We start from the raw sequence: 18,120 nt of genomic DNA, 5'->3' as shown, positions 1-18,120 counted from the left end.
ATTTGTTTAGTTTCCTGTTTTCCTCGCTCATCTCTGGTAAAATCGTCGGTGGGTTAAGGCCAAGATCTGACTAGTTTATATCTATTCTCATTCTATATTACACAGTTATTTTTCTCAATGACTTTTGAAAGAATTCTACTCTGCGACTTTATACTTTTTTTACCTTAATTTTGCCTACCGTTTATTTTTCCTATATGTAGCAAATATGTGCAGGTGTAGTAATATGAATGAAGGAAGCTCCTCGACAGACTTAGCTTTTTTGACTTATTGTGGATATTTATGTACATACTTACAAACATATACTCGTATAGCTTTGTGTGCTATTACTTAGTCTGTTGCTGATTTTAATCTGCCTTTGTAAGGTAAAAGTAAATGAATGAAAGTGAGGTGGTTATGAATATGTTTTTGGGGTGCTCATTGTTCACGCTTGCTTTGAGGGTGAAATATTTTATTTTTTAACTAAATTGTTGCAACAAAGGCTTTTGGTATGCATGACGTATGATTTTGATATTTATACGGCAATCAGAATTTATAGCAATTAAGTTATTTCTCACAAAAAAAGTTTTCCTTTCTATTTTGCATAACACGCCAATAAATTTTAAGCTAATTGAGAGCCCAAATAATTACAGTCTGCTATGGATAGTTTGAACATTTATGTCTCAAATCTTGAGTTCGCACTTTCACAAAAAACTTGTTCCAAATTTAAATCTAGTTAATCTTTTAGAGGTTTTTTGTACTCTTGATTTCTAGAGATATACCAAGTAAGTGTGAGGCAGATGAATTGGTACCTGCCTTTTTGCTACAAATATATACCTATGAAATGGATATATCGCTTCTTCCTGCAAACGATCACTTGAAATATTCTTCTCGGAACTAGCAAACAGAAAAATACTACATAACTAACCTGTCGCGTAGCATTTCAGGTGTAGCCCAGTTCCGGCTAGCCGGGAACTCCAGAACTCAACGTTATCTTCTCTGACCGTCTTTTATACTTAAACTTGGAAGAAATCTTTTAACTGTTTAACACTTTATAAATAAAGTTTATTCGTTCTTCTTGTGAGAGCACGGTGGACATCGATATATCATCAGGCATTGCGGATCTAATTGTGTCTCCATCAGAATATGGATGAGGACAGCCACTAAGACCCAACCTAAACTACTTATGTTTGCCTCATAGTTTTTTAAATAAAAGATTAAAGAAAACATTATTGAAAATATTAATGAGTTAATGAATTCGTGTTTTTTTTTAATTAAAAAAAAATATTTTTAAATGCTCTAATTGCTTTTTAATTTTTATAAAATTAGAACCTTAGTCAGATTTCAAAACAACAATTGGAATTAAAAAACTGAAATTTTTGAAAAATTAAAAGGCAAAAGAAAATATATGTGTATGTATGTATGTAGGCATCCCCCCTAAACTTGTTAAGATGAAAAGCTGAACCACGAAAGTATTTTATTTTTATTTATATTTTTATCCAGTGTAAGGGAAAATACACCTAATATTTTTTTCCAGTTGATCTTTTGCAAATAGGAATGTAACATTTTTATTAATTAAATTAAATTAAAAAAAATCGGCACAAAAACTTCCTTATTTTCAAAAATCACTGAAGTCCTCACTTATGTAAATATATTTCAAAGTATACATGCCATTGAACTTGCCATCTCTTCACTTTCACAAGCTTTCAAAAAACTAACACAAAAAATATCTGTTTTAAATAGTCAAACCCCCTCACAATTTAAACATATTTCAAAGCAAATAATAACAATATAAATAATAGCATACAATTTCGATTTACTAACTTTGTGGCACATTCACCTTAATAATAGTTTAACCATTTTGCCGCGCGACTTATGCTTCCTTCAGCCGGCACGCTTCTTCACTTCACTTCAGTCCACATTGTATGCACACTACGCTTTGCATTGCTTTTCATTATCTTTTCTATCCGTTGTCGCTCACTTTTTCCTCGCGCACTTTTCTTTCGTTTTGTTTTTTTCTCGCCCAAGTGTTTTTGTTTTTGTATTTATATGTGGTTATATGTATTTATTTTTTAATTTATTGACTTGTTTGCTTATTTGATATTTCTTGCCTGTCACAGGCCCGACTACGGCGATTACGACGACTCCGACGACGATACACGGCTCACGGCGATTCCGGACTATGTTGTCGATTGAGGTGCCACGGTGCTAGTGCTACGCTGACGGTGCTTCCACATTCCCGCTGTGGCAGTCATAATACTACTCGCACTAGCAAAATCGCACTCGCATTCACTTATTTGCCGTGCTACGTTCATATTACATACATACATACGTTCTTCGACGGTGGCAACGGCGGTAGTGGTTGTGGTGGTAATGGTGACGGTGACGGTGCCGATGGTTGTTGTTGAACAACGCCAGCGGTGTTCCACAAATTATTCGGAGTGTGTGAACCCAACTAAATGCGATGTGAAACTGAAGCGCAGGCGAAAAGCGCACAACGTGTAGTCAATCGAAGTCAGCCAATTGCTTGGCCCTGGCCTGGCCTAACACCACCGCCAACGACGGGCAGCATAATCATATAGCAGCGAGGCGCGTGTGTGTGGCGTGTGGAGCAACGCAGTCGCAATGCGAGCCATAGGCAGTGTAAACACGAGTGGCAATGGCAGTAGCGGCAGCAGCAGCAAGCAATGCAGCGGTGGCATGGCTACGTTTACGCCAACCGCGTCGCGCGCAGAAATGGTTCGACGTAGACAGCGACGACGCAAGCTAATAACAGCAGCTACTGTAAGTGGCTACGAGCGAACTTGTCGCTGGTGTCGTCGTCGTCGGCGCTGTTGTAATGTGGTAATGCTGAAAACAGTTTCGCTAACAGCAGCATTGATGCGCTGACACAGTCCCAGCAATTTGTTTATTGTCGAGTTAGAAATGTGTATTGGTTCTTCGTAAGGAAATAAAATTACATAAAATTACAGAATACAAAGACTGACTAAAAAAAACGCTTCCAAACTTTTTAACAATATTTGAAAAAATAACGTAAGTGGAAAGAAATCTTCGATCGTCGCATTTTTATAGAAAATTGACTTGCCTTTGACTTTCGTTTCCTCTATAAAACATAAGAAATAGTATCTGGCGTATTTGTTCCACAACTAGAGGGAAAATCATTTCCTGCTGGGGGTGACCGCTACTAGTAAAACGTGTTTCTTTTATTTGTCCGAAGCTGTGACACTCGGCAAGGACGGCTGCCAAAAAAGTTTTTTTTATGGCATACGTAAAAAAGTAACGTGAGGTTGATATAAAAATGAAGAAGTGTATGCCTTCGTCCATGATCGCGTCAGGCTAGTATGTGTCCTAAGTCACAGTTATATCGAAGCCTGACGAGCGCGCAGGACACTCTTGAAAAGTTAACGGCAAACAAAGGGGTTGGACGTTCATTTGGCTCTGATTCCGGGCAGGGAGGGGTTTAGTTAGCTGCGCAAGCGATGGACGAGAGCTTTAGAATGTAAGATGACTAAGACCTGACCACGGCTATTATACGGAGTTTCTAATGCAAAAGAAACACAACTCTCGGTACTAGTTGAGGTGTTGACCAATTCGGCTTCATGGTCGTTGGTCTCAAGTTGATGAGTTGGAATCGCCTCGCTATTTGCTTCACAGCTGCCCAGATTTCTCGATTTTAAAGTTCAAACATCTTGGATATAAATTTCTTTTCAGGAATACATAATACATATCAACCGCTTGCGGGACTTTAAAATACGCACGCAGCCGTCGTTCAGTTTCCATTGCTGTTTTACAGTTCCTCCCTGTCCTCTCTCTTAAAAAAATTTAAAAATTAACTTAAAGTTTTCCCAAACCACTACCGTTTAATGCCACACACATTTTACACTGTGATGAGATAAAATCATACTCGTTAAATAATGATTAGATAATGCTAATGATTGCTAATTAACCTTCTTTTGTGAAATTCTCTAATTCATTAAACAATTAAAATTAGTTCAACTAATTCCCATTAGATAATTGAAATTTTTATTCCAATGGTAAAACTAATTGCAATTAGTTGCCATTAGCAAAAAAAATTGGTTTACCTTTACAATTAGAAATCTAATTGACTTCTGCTAATGCAATTAGATATTCAATTAGCTCGAATTAGAATCAATAATTTTTTTTTTTTATTATTGAGCTAATTGAATATCTAATTGCATTAGCAGAAGTCAATTAGATTCCTAATTGTAAAGGTAAACCAATTTTTTTTTGCTAATGGCAACTAATTGCAATTAGTTTTACCATTGGAATAAAAAGTTCAATTATCTAATGGGAATTAGTTGAACTAATTCTAATTGTTTGATGAATTAGAGAATATAAACCAATTGCATCAATTGCTAATTCTAATTGGAATTTAACATGTATGACATACTTATATGCAACACTGTACTCAGCCGCAGTCGCTACCATCGTCACTCAATCGATGGCGGCGGCGTCCTGCTCAACGCAGCCACAATACTCGTACTCGCAACATAACGTAAAACCGCAAATGAAATGCCAATAAAAACAAATCATGAATGACAACAACAACGGTAGCGATGAAATAAATGCACCCACCCAACAACCAAAGCGCAAGAAACCACAAAGCTTTGAGTTACAAATAAAAAATGTGAGTAAAACTAAGCTAGTGATGGCAATAGTAAGAAGTCAGTATGAGTAGCGGTGGAACACTAGTGTATTAAGGCAAATACTAGTAGAGTCGCACCAACAACAGCAGGAATGCGGTGGTGGTGATGACGATTTTAATACGCAGAGCGCTGCAAATACTCAGCAGTTATTAAAGAAGGAGTAACGACGTGGCGAAATGGAGTTGGTTGCTGGGCGGCAGTGGCCCAAGGCAGCACAACGACGCTACGGGACGCTTTTCTGTGTATGCCACTGCTTCGAGATCGCAGCGCCGTAACTCATTATTCGCCGTCCGAATGACTGTGGCAAACTGGAGCAATGCTTTCACGCAAACGGATAGGAACATAAAAAAAAAACAAAATGCAGCAACGAAGCAGCAGGCAAGGCAAAAAAAAAACGGCGGCGAGTTGCTGTCCACAATTCGAGTGGCTGCCGCAGAGCGGCTTAGGGCAATTTTATTTTTACGACTGCCATAAGCGCGTACGGAATGTGCTGCTGCTACCACTGCGACATCCAACGCCATAGCGCTATGATGTAGGATTTTGCCAAGGCGCGCGTAAATGCTATGGAGCGTCTGCAGGAAAAAAGTAGCGAACTGTTTTGGTGTTTTCATATGCGTCTTTATTCTTTGTTACTATTTAGCTAGGAGACCCTCTGTGTTACTATTGCTGCTCGCCATGCACAAATTATGCGGCTTTAACAACAAATACAACAACGCAAAACAAATTGATTTTAAAATGCACAACTAAGTTGTTTTTGCACACAAAAACGCCACGCGTTATCCACCAAAGCCAAACCGGCATATGTACCCACAAACTTCGTCAAACAACTGGCCAACCAGCCACACAGCTATGCCGGCCAGTTGGCCTCAAGTCAGTGCAGGTTTCCTGCACTATGCGCTCGTGTGGCACATGTGGCAAGCGGTGTGCTATAAATATTTGTGCAAGAAAATGCATGTAATATGAATATAGCTGGTCGTGTGGCATGTTGCATGCTGCCTGTTTTGTTATGCATACCACTTGCAGGTAGTAGGCAAGTTTACGCTCTCCTAACTGCTGCTCCCTTGCGCTAACTAACTACGTATGTAACTGGCTGACTGGTTGAGCGTTTCACTAGCTGACTGCATGCCCTCAAGGGGTTGATGTTGCAAATTGAGTCATTTTTTCTTGTGTGTGGCCCATTGTGGAATTGTTATGTTAGACCGTCGTGGCACTGGGAGGATGAGACCATATTTCGCTACATCTTGTTTGAATTTGCATCTGCAACGATGATTAGAATGGGCTGGGTGTTGGTGTTGGTAGTGGTGGTGTAGAAGGAAATCGTAAGTGGTTGTAGAAATTATGATATCAGCAACTGCAGTGGCATTTCGTTGTTAATAGAAAATTATGAAGTCAGATAAAGATTTGAGCTGGGTGTGGAAAGAACGTCTGTGGAAAAGTTTACATGACTTTTGTGTACCGAAATCGAAAGGATACTGCCACGGGCAATGTATAATTGTAATGAATGAATAGAAAAACTCTGACATTTTACAACACATACTATTGCGTTATATATGAAGCAGAAGTTTAATTTTAGAAATTTTATAATTTTTATAGACATGGAGCCTAAGATGTTTTGAATATATGCGTGACCGAGCTACGCTACGAAGCACTTCCGGTGTAGGCTGGTTAAGTAACAGCGGATCAGTCCTTTCAGGTTTGCATTAAATATGAACGAACATAGAAGAATTGCAAATTCGGCTTCCGTAGTTGATCTTTTTAATATCGATCCAAAAGATACGATAATCTTCAACGGTCTAACGCGGTATGTTTAAGTTCCATGCATTAGGTATCTGCCTAAGACATATTCACAGTTAAATCGCTCCGTTCTTACGTTCCTATCTCTATAGATTGGAGCCGAACGTAATTGTACATTATCCTCTGTAGCCATTTCTTGGCTGATATCTATCGGTCCTTTAACAGTCTGAAGATTTTTCTATTATTTATATCGAGAATATCGATGCTCTTCTATTCTTCAGGTCTAATCTGGGTTGCTAGGTCCTTTTCGTAATTTCTTAAGTAAAGCAGGAGGATGAAAATTGCGATCTTTTGTTAGAAATTTAATCATGAAACAAAATCTTCATAAAAAATTTATTTTTTAATGTCTATATAAACTATTTTTTTTTACCCATCTCTATCATTCGAACTTACTCGATACAATAATTTATTTTCTCTTCAAATGCTTTTACGCTACCATATTTACTCACTACTATATGACCACTCGCTAAGGGTTGATTTCAGCGCTGCTACTATGACCGCCAACGTCGCTGCCAATGGCGCTGCCTCTGTTGACGCAGCACTCTCTTTGGAGCGCAGGTGTCATTCAACAGTTAAAATCTGTCGCATGCGACAAAAATCTGCACTGTAGTTGCAACAACATGTTGCTAATGCAACTGTATAGCAGTTGCATGCATTAACAGTTGCAACATGCAGTGGCAACATGTATGCGGTGAAATTTTGTTTGAGCATTTTGTTAGTAGAAATGCGCTCAAACTTTCATCTTGCAACATTTTACATTTTGGTCGGTTGGCAGTTGTGTAGAAATGGTGCAGGAACCGGTTGCATGATATTGTGGGTATACTAATGCAGTGGCGCTCGAACTTTTCGTGCTAAAAAAGTAAATTTTAAACTTTTAGATGCGGAGAAAAATTTAATATTTAATATTTTCGGTTCTTTTGTTAAACTTAAAAGTTGTTTATTTGTTTATTTTGCTTTTGACTGTCAAATTGTAAACATTAACTTAATTTGAGCTCAAGACTGGAATTTAAATAAAATACATACACAAATTTATAGTAAATTGCGCATTATTTATTCTGATTTTCACTGAAAATATGCTAGCTGTTTCTTTTTTGGCACCCGGGAATGATTCGCTAAAAAAACACAAAAAATACAAATTGTCTAATATTCTATTCAGCCTATAATAATTTTTGAGTATTTAAAAATTATAAATAATATATGTGCCGCTTTTAAAAATCTATTGACAAATTTTATTTTACCGAAAATTTTTGTCCAATTTTTAGTTCACCAACAATTTACATTGAGCTTTTGATTTGTCAGAAATTTAAGTTCAAGTTTTAATGAACAAAAAATATATGTCCAATTTTTTAATCTTCAGAAGAACACCAAATATGTATGCCCAGTTTTTAAACGACCCAAAGTTATAACTATCTTAAGCAAAAATGTATGTCCAGTTTTTAAAATACAAAAAATGTATGTCCAATTTGAACTTCCATGTCCAGCTCTCAGTTTATAAAAAATATTTGCCAAGTTTTTTAATTACCAATAGCTTTATCCATCTTTCAAATTATAAAAAAATTATAAACCGTTTTCAAAATAAAGTAAAGCAAGCTACATACTCGACATATTTACACACATTATATATTTATATAAATTTTTTGTGTAGCTAAAAGTTTATTTAAAATTTTAAACTTATCAAAAACTAATATGCGGGTTTTAAATAACCAACAACTTTTGTTAAATTTTTGTATTTCCAAGTTTTTAATGACCATAAATTTATGTCCAATTTTTAATTTAGCTGAAACGTATATCCAGTTTTACCAGCAAGTTAAAGCTTAAAAACTGTCAGAAGTCTTATTATTTACTCAGTTATTTAGTGACCATAAATTTCTGTCAAATCTGTTTAATGACTATGAATTTATGCCCAATTTTTAGTTACGCAGGCTGGTGTTCTAGTCCAGTTTCCAACATAAAACATAAACAGTTTTTTCGAATAGCTGTCGCTTCTCTTACAAATACAATCGCCGTTCGGAGTCGGTATAAAGTTGTAGGTCGCTCTGCTTTCTCTGACAGCCGCAAGGCGTTCGCCACAAATCGGAGGAGAAGCTCGGCCAAACACTAACATTGTGGAAGCGCCAATCTTTCTTAAGCACTAAAAAATCAGCTAAAACCATAAAAATTTTGAGTTTAATATGTATCTCTAGAAATTTTCTAAGAAATCGTTTACCCTTGTCAATTTATGGCATGCCATATGCAGCCATTTAGACTAGGAATGCCTTGCAATATTAACACTTGATCATTATCTCTACATTGTAGCACCTCTGTATTCATACCTATGTATGCATTCACGCGCTTATGCTGATCTGCATGTAACCGCAATCAATACGAAATCAACTGTGAAATATCTGTTGCTATTAAAAAGCAATAAATTAACGCCTTTTAACGATAAAATTCGAAGACATGAAGCAATTTAGCCACATGTCGAAGAAATATGAAAATTAACAATGCGCTGTAGTAAAGGAAAATCGAATCGAGAAAATAAAAACAAAATCCAAAAAAAATAGTTTTTTTTTTGTTGGAATACTGAAAACAATATGCTTAACTTATCGAATTCATCGCTAGTGTTGCATATGGATACGTCACGGAGAGCGATTGGATTATTTGTAGCGCCAGTGCGAGCGCTCATTTATCACTTGTTTTGCTGGGCTATTTCTAGGCGCTGCGCCTGGCGCGAGACAGATGCATTAATTTTTAACACTTACGAGCTGGCAGCGTGCAATGTTGCCTTAATGGTGTGAACATGAGAGAAAAAGCCGAGTGCATGTACCTACAGGCATATGTGTGCGGTTGGCTGTGTACTTATCTATGCGTATAAGATGCAACAAATTGCAATAAAATAAAAACCACATGGCAGAAAGTAGGCGATCGACCAAATCTTCGAGCTGATGAAATGAGGCAAAGACGATTATTCCGATTTTTTGTTTGTTTGTTTTTTATGCAGCTGCGAGCGCTTTTGATTCTCAGCGCTACATTTTGTTTTTACATACACATTTACATTGCATTCTTCTTTTTCCGTTGAGCGCCACGCCACCCGCGCTCATCTGCTGCAGCAACAGCCGAACATGCAACATTTACAAATTACAAATTGCATGCAAATCCAGCTGAGATAACGAAATCTTCGCATTTGAGATAAAAGCAAAAGTGAAAAGATTTCAATTTTATTTTTTTTTATAAACAAAAATTTTTTCTGTGGTTGCTTACAAGGACGCAGAATGCATACAGCGATTTGCGTGGTGCGTAAATTGCAAAGCAGAAAAATGCAGTGCATTTTATTTTTCGCAAATGAATATAAATATACATGTAAATGTGCATACGTTTGCCTGTACACATTTTAGTTGCCAATATGTATGAATGTATGCTAGATACATACATACATATGTATATTTAGTCACCTATAAAGCCAGCCGTTGTTGCATGGCAGCTGTTGTCCATTTCGATTGCGCATCGGTCGGCCGGTCAGTTGCGCGCGCCCTCTTCACTCTGCCCATCTCAGAGTTGGGCATTGGCTCTGACAAAAATTGCGCAGCGGGTGGCATTTTAAATAACAAAGCATTCGATGCGTTGCTGATATGCCACAAATGTTGTCTATTTATGCATATGTATGTACATATGTGTGTGTGCCTGTTCGCGCGCATGCCTATAAATACATGTACGCATGCGCAGCAGCGTCCGCCTTCGCTTGGGTGTAAATAAAGGCTGCTCGCACTCTACTTAGCGCAATGCTATTTGTGTTTTATTTCGCTTTTTTTATATATTTTTATAATACATACTTTTTTTTCTTCTAAAATAGCTTACTATCTCAACTTTTGATCAAATTGCCGATCAGGTTGCTGCATAGTAATGCGGCACACGATGTTCAAACCAGTATATATGCAAGTTAGGCTTCTCCTGCTGCTTCTTCTTCTTCTTCTTGATCGACGCGCCTCATTAGTCCTATAGGCTGTTGAAAAATTCATTTTAATAACCAACGTAAAATACAATAATAAATAAATGACAATTATGAATTGTTTAGCACACGCAGACCACTAACTACTCGGGGCCAACGCGATAGGGCAGCTTTTTTTGAGTATTTGTGTGCCCGTGAGTGGTGGTTTTCGCGCATGCGCAGCAAGCGAATCGGTTTTGTGGAGATATTGAGTGCATATAAGCGAAAAATTCAAAAAAAAATAATATTTAAAGAACCAAAAGAATTCATAAATATATATAAAAAATATTAGAAAATTAAAAATATGAAACATATGAAAGTAAACAAATTGAAACAAAAATTAAATAATAAAAAATGTATTAAAATTTAAAAAAAGTTAAAACAAGGAAAAAATAAAAATTTAAAAAGTATTAAGTTGTAAGCCAATTTTATAGAGAAATTAAAAGTTTTGTACTCGCCAAATTCTTCTATTATTTTCCTGGCAATCCTCTATTATGTTTCTATTACAGCATTTAGTTTTTATTTATTTTTTTTACTCCTTTTAATATATTCTCCTAGCACCATTTGACGCCGATTTGAAAGCGGTCTGTCTGCCTGCCAAAAGTCTTTTGCCTTTGCCTAGCAAGATACTGCCCCGATGTTGGTACTTTACCGTACATTATACGTTGTCTTGTTATTTACCAGTAAGTTAGCATTAGCCAAGTGATGGCTAGCAACCAGCTCTGCAGCCCCCCGCTCCCAACAGCCACTGGCTACTCTTCTCTCCACTTACCGGTGACTTTCCTCTTGTGATCAAGAGGTAGTGTTGTTGGTGGCGACTAGCTCATTAATTTGTTGTTTATCGCACCTTGTTAAAAAGGCATGAATATGAATATAAAAATGTCAGTTGGGTTTGCATTTTATTTTTCTGAACTAAAGTGGCAGCATTTCTGCAGTGAGGCAGTGCAGTTAAGAGACCGCGAAGCCGCACGCACCACAACATTCCAGACATTTTGAATTTTCTGCAAGCGCCTAACTCATGCACTCACGCGTTCGCGCAGCTAGCCATCTCTTTGTAGCCTATTTGTAAATGCATATTTTATATTTGCGCTTAATGCGTTAAATTGTGTTTTTGTTGGTGTTGTTATACTCTTTTAATTTCATTTAATTTCCGCTCGCATATTCTTAATGCGCTTTCTGTTCGTTTTTCTTTTATTTCCTTTGTATATTTAAGTCACTTTGCCTATGTTTAGAAGTAGATAGTAGTAAAATTTTAATCGCTTTTATGCCTTGTCAGTACAAATTTGCAACGTCAGCTTATTGGCTTCTCGTTGGCATCCCGCGTGTCTGTGCGTTTGCTTGCAGGTGTGTCTGTATGTAGCTAATGAAAATGTCAATAAACGTTTTGTAAATGGTTTGCTTAAGTGAATGTTTAAGCAGTGATTTGAAGTTCTAGGCAATGTTGACTTCTTGAGCAAGATGATGGAGGCATATATTGGTGCCTGAAAGTTGAGTGCAAGAACACAGTACGAAGAGGGGGAGTAAGGTTCGTAGCCCGAGTATCCGATTACTAATATTTTAGTGTAGTTTGTTAATGGTTGTGTTATTGTGCCTAGCAAATTCATTGAAAGTATATAAACTTACTTTCTTTGTGAAGAAAAAAATGAGATCCGGCATCTTACAGTCAAGAACTTTAACTGCGCCAATATGATTAATTATCCATATTATGTATCTTGAAGACAGACGTATAACCCCCGAAATTGATAGCTTTTTTAAATCGGTTCATTAAGAATGCTTACGTAACTTAAAATTTTGCTTTCATTTTAATAAAGACTGCAGTGATTCTTTAATTTTTATATAAAAGAATCGGTCTACTAATGCAGGGCAACATTTCATACTTCCATTTAGAATCAATCGTACATTTTTGTCGAGTTCGCTAATTTTGTGTTAAAGCGAAGTTTCAAATCCCTGACACTACATATTTTTAAATTCATATCCGTTTATGTTATGGCTCTAATCTTTTCAACTATAATAAAAATATATCCATTTATGTGAAGGTCAAGCGCCAGATGCTTTAAAGTTCGTATAGGGTTGTGGATTTGCTAGAAGCTTGATTAAAGCTTTTAGGATATACATATATAGCTTATCTCTACTCAATCTTGTACGCATATCCTAGGGGTTGGGCCATACTTGTTTCGCTATTTTCAAGTGTTCAGTCGATGTCCACAGAGGTGAGTTATGATGCCCAGGATAAAGATTTCGCCAGATTTGCATGTTAATAAACCGCAACAAGTCTTTGAAAGAATGGTTCCCATGAAAGCCGAATCTCATTCTTCGGATAGTGAGCGACATTCGATCATGGTTAGGATTTTATGTGAAGCTGTGAACCCTTGCGTCAGTTCTGTGGCCTGTTCTGCGAGAATTCCGTGGCTCAACATGTCCGTGTTCCTTCATTGATCGATACGTTGCGTGTATCGTGCGATTTGTCAACCTGGCTGCTTTACCCAACTCCTCAACTTCTGCTTGAACTTGGTTTCCCCTTTTCCTCTCAAATACCATTATGCGCGAGGTCGATAGGCTGCGGAAGATATTGTAAGTTTTTCGAGTTCCTTGCACATAGTTATCGTCAAGGCCTGGTTCGTAGATGGACTATGTACATATCACGAAAGCGGTCCTATAATGCTCCCTCACTTTTCAGTCATGTTTAGTTCATTCAGTGGTTTGGAAGTTGGTAGTCTCCTTACAATGAAAGTTGCTTGGAGAAGAGGGTAAATGCTGTTCCGATGTCCATTTTGCAGTTGCCTGTAAAGAATTTTAACAAGCCATGGATACGAAATTGACAAGTAGCAGGACTGCTGCACCACCTACCCGGTCCTTTATTCCGCAAATATATCTACTACAAACCGACTAACATATTTCCACGAGTTTGTGCCGAATCAGACCGCAAATACGCATTTTAACAATAATTCGAAACTCATCTTCTTCCAGCAAATCTCTTTTTTTTTTTGCTCTACTAATAAATGTATGTTCAAGATTTTAGTTAATTCGATCATAAATACGAATACATAGAATACATAGAAAAAGGCACTCCAGAGGCCGAGAAATAATGAAGAAAGTTGCCTAATAAGGAACCGTATTAGTGCTGTGCTGAGTCAATGCTTTTAAGTATTCGGTACCGATTTAAAAAGTATCAAATACTATCGATACTCGGTACCGAAACACTTAGGTTTCGAATAAAAGCGCACATAGACCAAAAATATGGAAAAGACGGATCAGCGGTGACTCGCCTATCAAAACCCGAATGTAGGAGCCATAGGTTTTAATACTGATTTTAATTAAAGATTTATATATGCATTATGATGCATTTTTGTTCCAGCTGAATCGGACGATATCATTTTTGTAGGCCTGGGGCAGATTAGATAGCGACAGTTTGAGAATCGGTTCTTGACCTATGATATGAAATATTTTTATGTCAACAAGTGCGCTTTCGATCCGATACTTGTCGCTAACTGGTTACAGAATCTTCCTCCTGAAAGGATTCTTCATCCATCAAAGCATTTTTCTTGAACCTTGGATCGACTAAGGTTAAAACTGATAAAATAATATTTCTCTGTTGCGATAAGTTCAAGTGTTTTAGCCGATATCATATAAATTAGTAATGACAGTTTTTTCTAAACTTGAAATGCATATAATGGCGAAGGTTCAATGTAAAGAATCGGTATTGGGTACCGAAAAGGAAGTATTGGGTACCGAAATCTTGTTTAAGAATTGGGTACAGAGTATTGTGTACCGACAATTCAGCACATCACTAAACAGTATGCAAAGGCAGTGGTGAAGATTGATTCCATGATCTGGTACTAAATCGTCCCGGCTAATCACTGCCAAGGATTATTGGTATGCCCAAAACTCACAGCAACTACATCATCCGAATTAAAAAATGCTCATAAATGGCCTTTTTAGTTTGCGAAGGCTTTCACTAAAGCTCTATGCAGCTTTCACTTATAAACTCGCCGTAGTTTTGGTTAATGCTATATGTCTAAGACGCGTTTACTCTAAAAAATTTTAGTGAAATATTAATTTTTGTCTTTGTACTGAACTCTTGAATACTTTGAACTAAACTTTTAAGAAAAAAGAGGGCAAGTTGCCTTAATACTTTATATATGTACAAGCTTTTTAACTCAGCTTATTGTCAAAGCCTATTTATAAAAATACGAACGCTCAAAGTAATTCAACTGGAAAACAGTTCACGCGCTTAAATTAAGCTTAAGCTGTTAAAAGGTGACCAACGACGCATGAACGAAAAAAATGGGATATTGAAGAACTCATCTGTAACAATGAAGATGAGCTTATGAATCACATAATTAAAAATTTTACAAAAACATCTTAAATCAAAACAATAAAAAGGATGAAGCGCCACTATTACTGCTGACAGAAAATAAATAAAAACGAAACATAAGAAAACAAAGACAAAAGGTCGACCAAACAAAACAAGTGATGAACAGAAGAAAAAATAACATTCGGAAAAAATCAAATAAAGAATGAGAAAGTAATAATTATTGAAAAACACTTCAGAAAATGGGAAAATATACGCAATGCATATCGGCGCGCTGTATGAGCTGACGACAACAGCGCACACCGAGGAAAATCGAAAACCACACTTGACCTCAACTGGAATGTAAATAAATAAAAGCTCTTGAGATTGCAGTAGGCAAACCGAAATGCACACAAATGCGGCAGGAAGACAAAATCGGTCAGAATTCGCCTGGTTGTTGTTAGCGCAGGCCACACTTGGCGGCGACGGCAGTGGAAATGGCGGGAGCAATTGGTCAACAGCCATCAGGCAATGACAATTGCAGCAATAATAACAACAAACGACTTAACAATGATGTAGGCGACAACGAAAATGCGTGAGTGTGTGAGTTACAATGTATCGGCGCTTTGCATCTTCTTTATTTTGTTTGTTTTTTGCTATGATTTTAACCTTTTCATGTTTTTATTAAAAAATAAAAATAAATATTTTTTGTTCTTCTTTTTGTTGTTGCTGAGTTCAATCTCAGCGCTTATTTCAAGCAATCAATTGTGTCTGTTCGGTCGCCTGCTTGATTGCTTTCGTCCAACTCTGTCCCACTCTTTTGTTCTGCTCATCCATTCAGCCATTTGTTCGCTTTTATCATTGCGACCAGACACATTGGATTGTTGATGGCGCTAGCGCTGCTTCTCTGTCGTCTTCTGTCTGGCAATACTCCACTAGGGCGCAAATACTCTTATGTATGTATATGCACAACTTCTACTTATGTGCTTTATTTCTGACTGAAACCAACAACAAATAATTTTCATTCAATACAGCGCTCCAGCTATTATGGCGACTAGGGCGACAATTTCCCATTAAAATTTTCATTATTTTCATTTAAATGTCCAAACATAACGGCTTTATTAAAAATATATGGACATCTATTTTTGTTTTTTTTTATGTTTTCGACAGCCCCCGTCGAAAATATTTCTTTCAATTTCCATTCGATCTGTTGAATTGTCCTTCATGTCATCCAATTATTGCGGCCTTAACCTTTGCTGATATTCAATGTCACTGCCGCTGAATGCTGACATATCCCCCTCTTTGAGCTTTTGCACCTGCACCATCACCGGGCGAACACTGTTTTGCGCCTTCATTCACCTACACAAATGGAGCCTTCTTCCCGTTTATATCAGCTGAAAGCGATATCCCACCATCCCAAGCACTTTGGCGCCGCCGCTCATTGAACTTCAACTTCAATTTTAACTTCCAACAATAATTTGTTGCTGGTCGCCACTTTGACCAGCCCCTTTTGAATTTATTTACGATAGTTCATTTCTTTATTTGTTTTCTATATTTGCGAGCCAATTATTTCACTCACTTTGCTTGCAACTTTATTGTTTTTTTATTTTTCTGTTCCTTTTGCTGCTGCACTATTTACTCTTCGTCCGTCTGCTGCTCTAGTAAATTAATCTAGACTTAATTACTTTTTCATATGAATGGTTGGATTTTTTGTTGTTGCCTTGTAAAATGTTCATACGCCGTTGGTCAAAGTCCGTTTACGCAGAATGCCATTACTTTGAAGTGATATTGAGGTGATCCAGCCAGGCGTTGGCGTCTAGCCGTCCGAGCTATGTATACGAGAATGCTTACTGGCGTTCGCGCATGCGTAACTTTTGCAATTAGTGACATTGCCAATTCTTCATGCTCCGTTCCCAGGCAACCGGTTGAGTTGAGTGTTATATTTCTACTGATATTTTTTCTGCTTGGAACGTGTTGTAAATTGTTAATAAAGAAGTAGAAGCTTTTACATAATATCAAACCTATTACAGAGCAAAGCCGTTGGTATTTATAATCTGCTTGGTTTCTTAATGAAAGATTGTATGGAAGTGAACTTCCAGCATATGTATATCAGACTTGTTATTTATAAACGTTTATGAATTTTATCTTAGGTTGGCTGAGATCCTAGTGCATCATAGTGCACAGACAGCAGGTCTTTGGTTGGTCTTTGTGACCGTGATACCATCTCTTTGATCGGATCGAATGAATTATAACTATAAATTGTGGCCGAAAATTGTTAATTTCAAGAATGTTTACTAAAAAATAACCGAAAAAGTAAAGCTAAAAAAATTAAACCTAAAAATGTCTATAAAATTTTGAATTTTTTGTCAGAAAATTTTAAATTGATTTCATTTTCATTAATTCATTTAAAACTATTAATAAATATCGATAGAAAAATTAAATTCAAGAATTATTTTTTTCGTCGATATATTTTTGAAAAAAAAAACACTAAAATAATTAAAAAAAAACACAAGATGCGAAAATAACAATCAAATACGAAAATATTTTTCAATTTTGTGAGGTAATATAAAAATTTCATTAAAAATGACCAAAGAAATCTGAATCTAAAAAAGTTATGTATGAAGACAAATAACTTTTTGGCGAAAACATTTAAATAACGATTGTTTTCTCTAGACCTGCTTAAGGTCACTTTCCACACGACCATGACGGAACGCCTTTGAACATGATAAGCTCCTTATGCCGAGTTAACACTAAGTTTGCAAGTCCTTATTAAAGTGCCTTTACATAATATTAATTATGAAATGTTGTATAAGAAAATAATACCAAAGCAACCTTCAACTAACAGCAAAAAAAAAATCCGTTCCATTCCATTTGGCGTCTAATTTATATACGGCGCGTGCTGTCTCAAAAATATTTCCATTTAAAATCGATCATCACGACGTCAATCGCTGATAGACGATTAACGACCAACGGACTCTAAACAATTTTCTTCTTGAGCACCACTGTCCACAGCGCCACTTAGCCTTCCACAATCAATGACCACTTTACCACTTTGGTTCGCAGTATGTGATTTCTGCGACGCGATAAACTCAATTCACAGCTTAATGATCGTCAGCGGCGCGTAATAATTGATTAATTCCCAGCTATAATTTTAATGCGCCACAATCTGACGCCTTTTCAAGCTCACTACACGTACTTACATGAATATTTATTGCGCGCAGTTGTTGAGACATTTTCAATACATTTGCTAAAAAACGAATTTTCCATGCTAAAAATTCAAACTTTTAACGGTCATTTAATCGTTTGAATAACATAAAATTTGCAGGTAGTAAAAAAGCAAGGCTAAGTGTATGGCATAGAAAAATAAAGTGGAATGAGTGGTGATGTTTCTACTTTTGTTATTATATTCGAATACTTTTTGTTTACAA

The sequence above is a fragment of the Rhagoletis pomonella genome, unplaced genomic scaffold (assembly GCF_013731165.1).
Source record: "Rhagoletis pomonella isolate Grant_MI unplaced genomic scaffold, Rhpom_1.0 Rhpom_scaffold_00008, whole genome shotgun sequence".
NCBI classification, from domain to species: Eukaryota; Metazoa; Arthropoda; class Insecta; order Diptera; family Tephritidae; genus Rhagoletis; species Rhagoletis pomonella.
Note: the sequence above shows the minus strand (reverse complement) of the source record.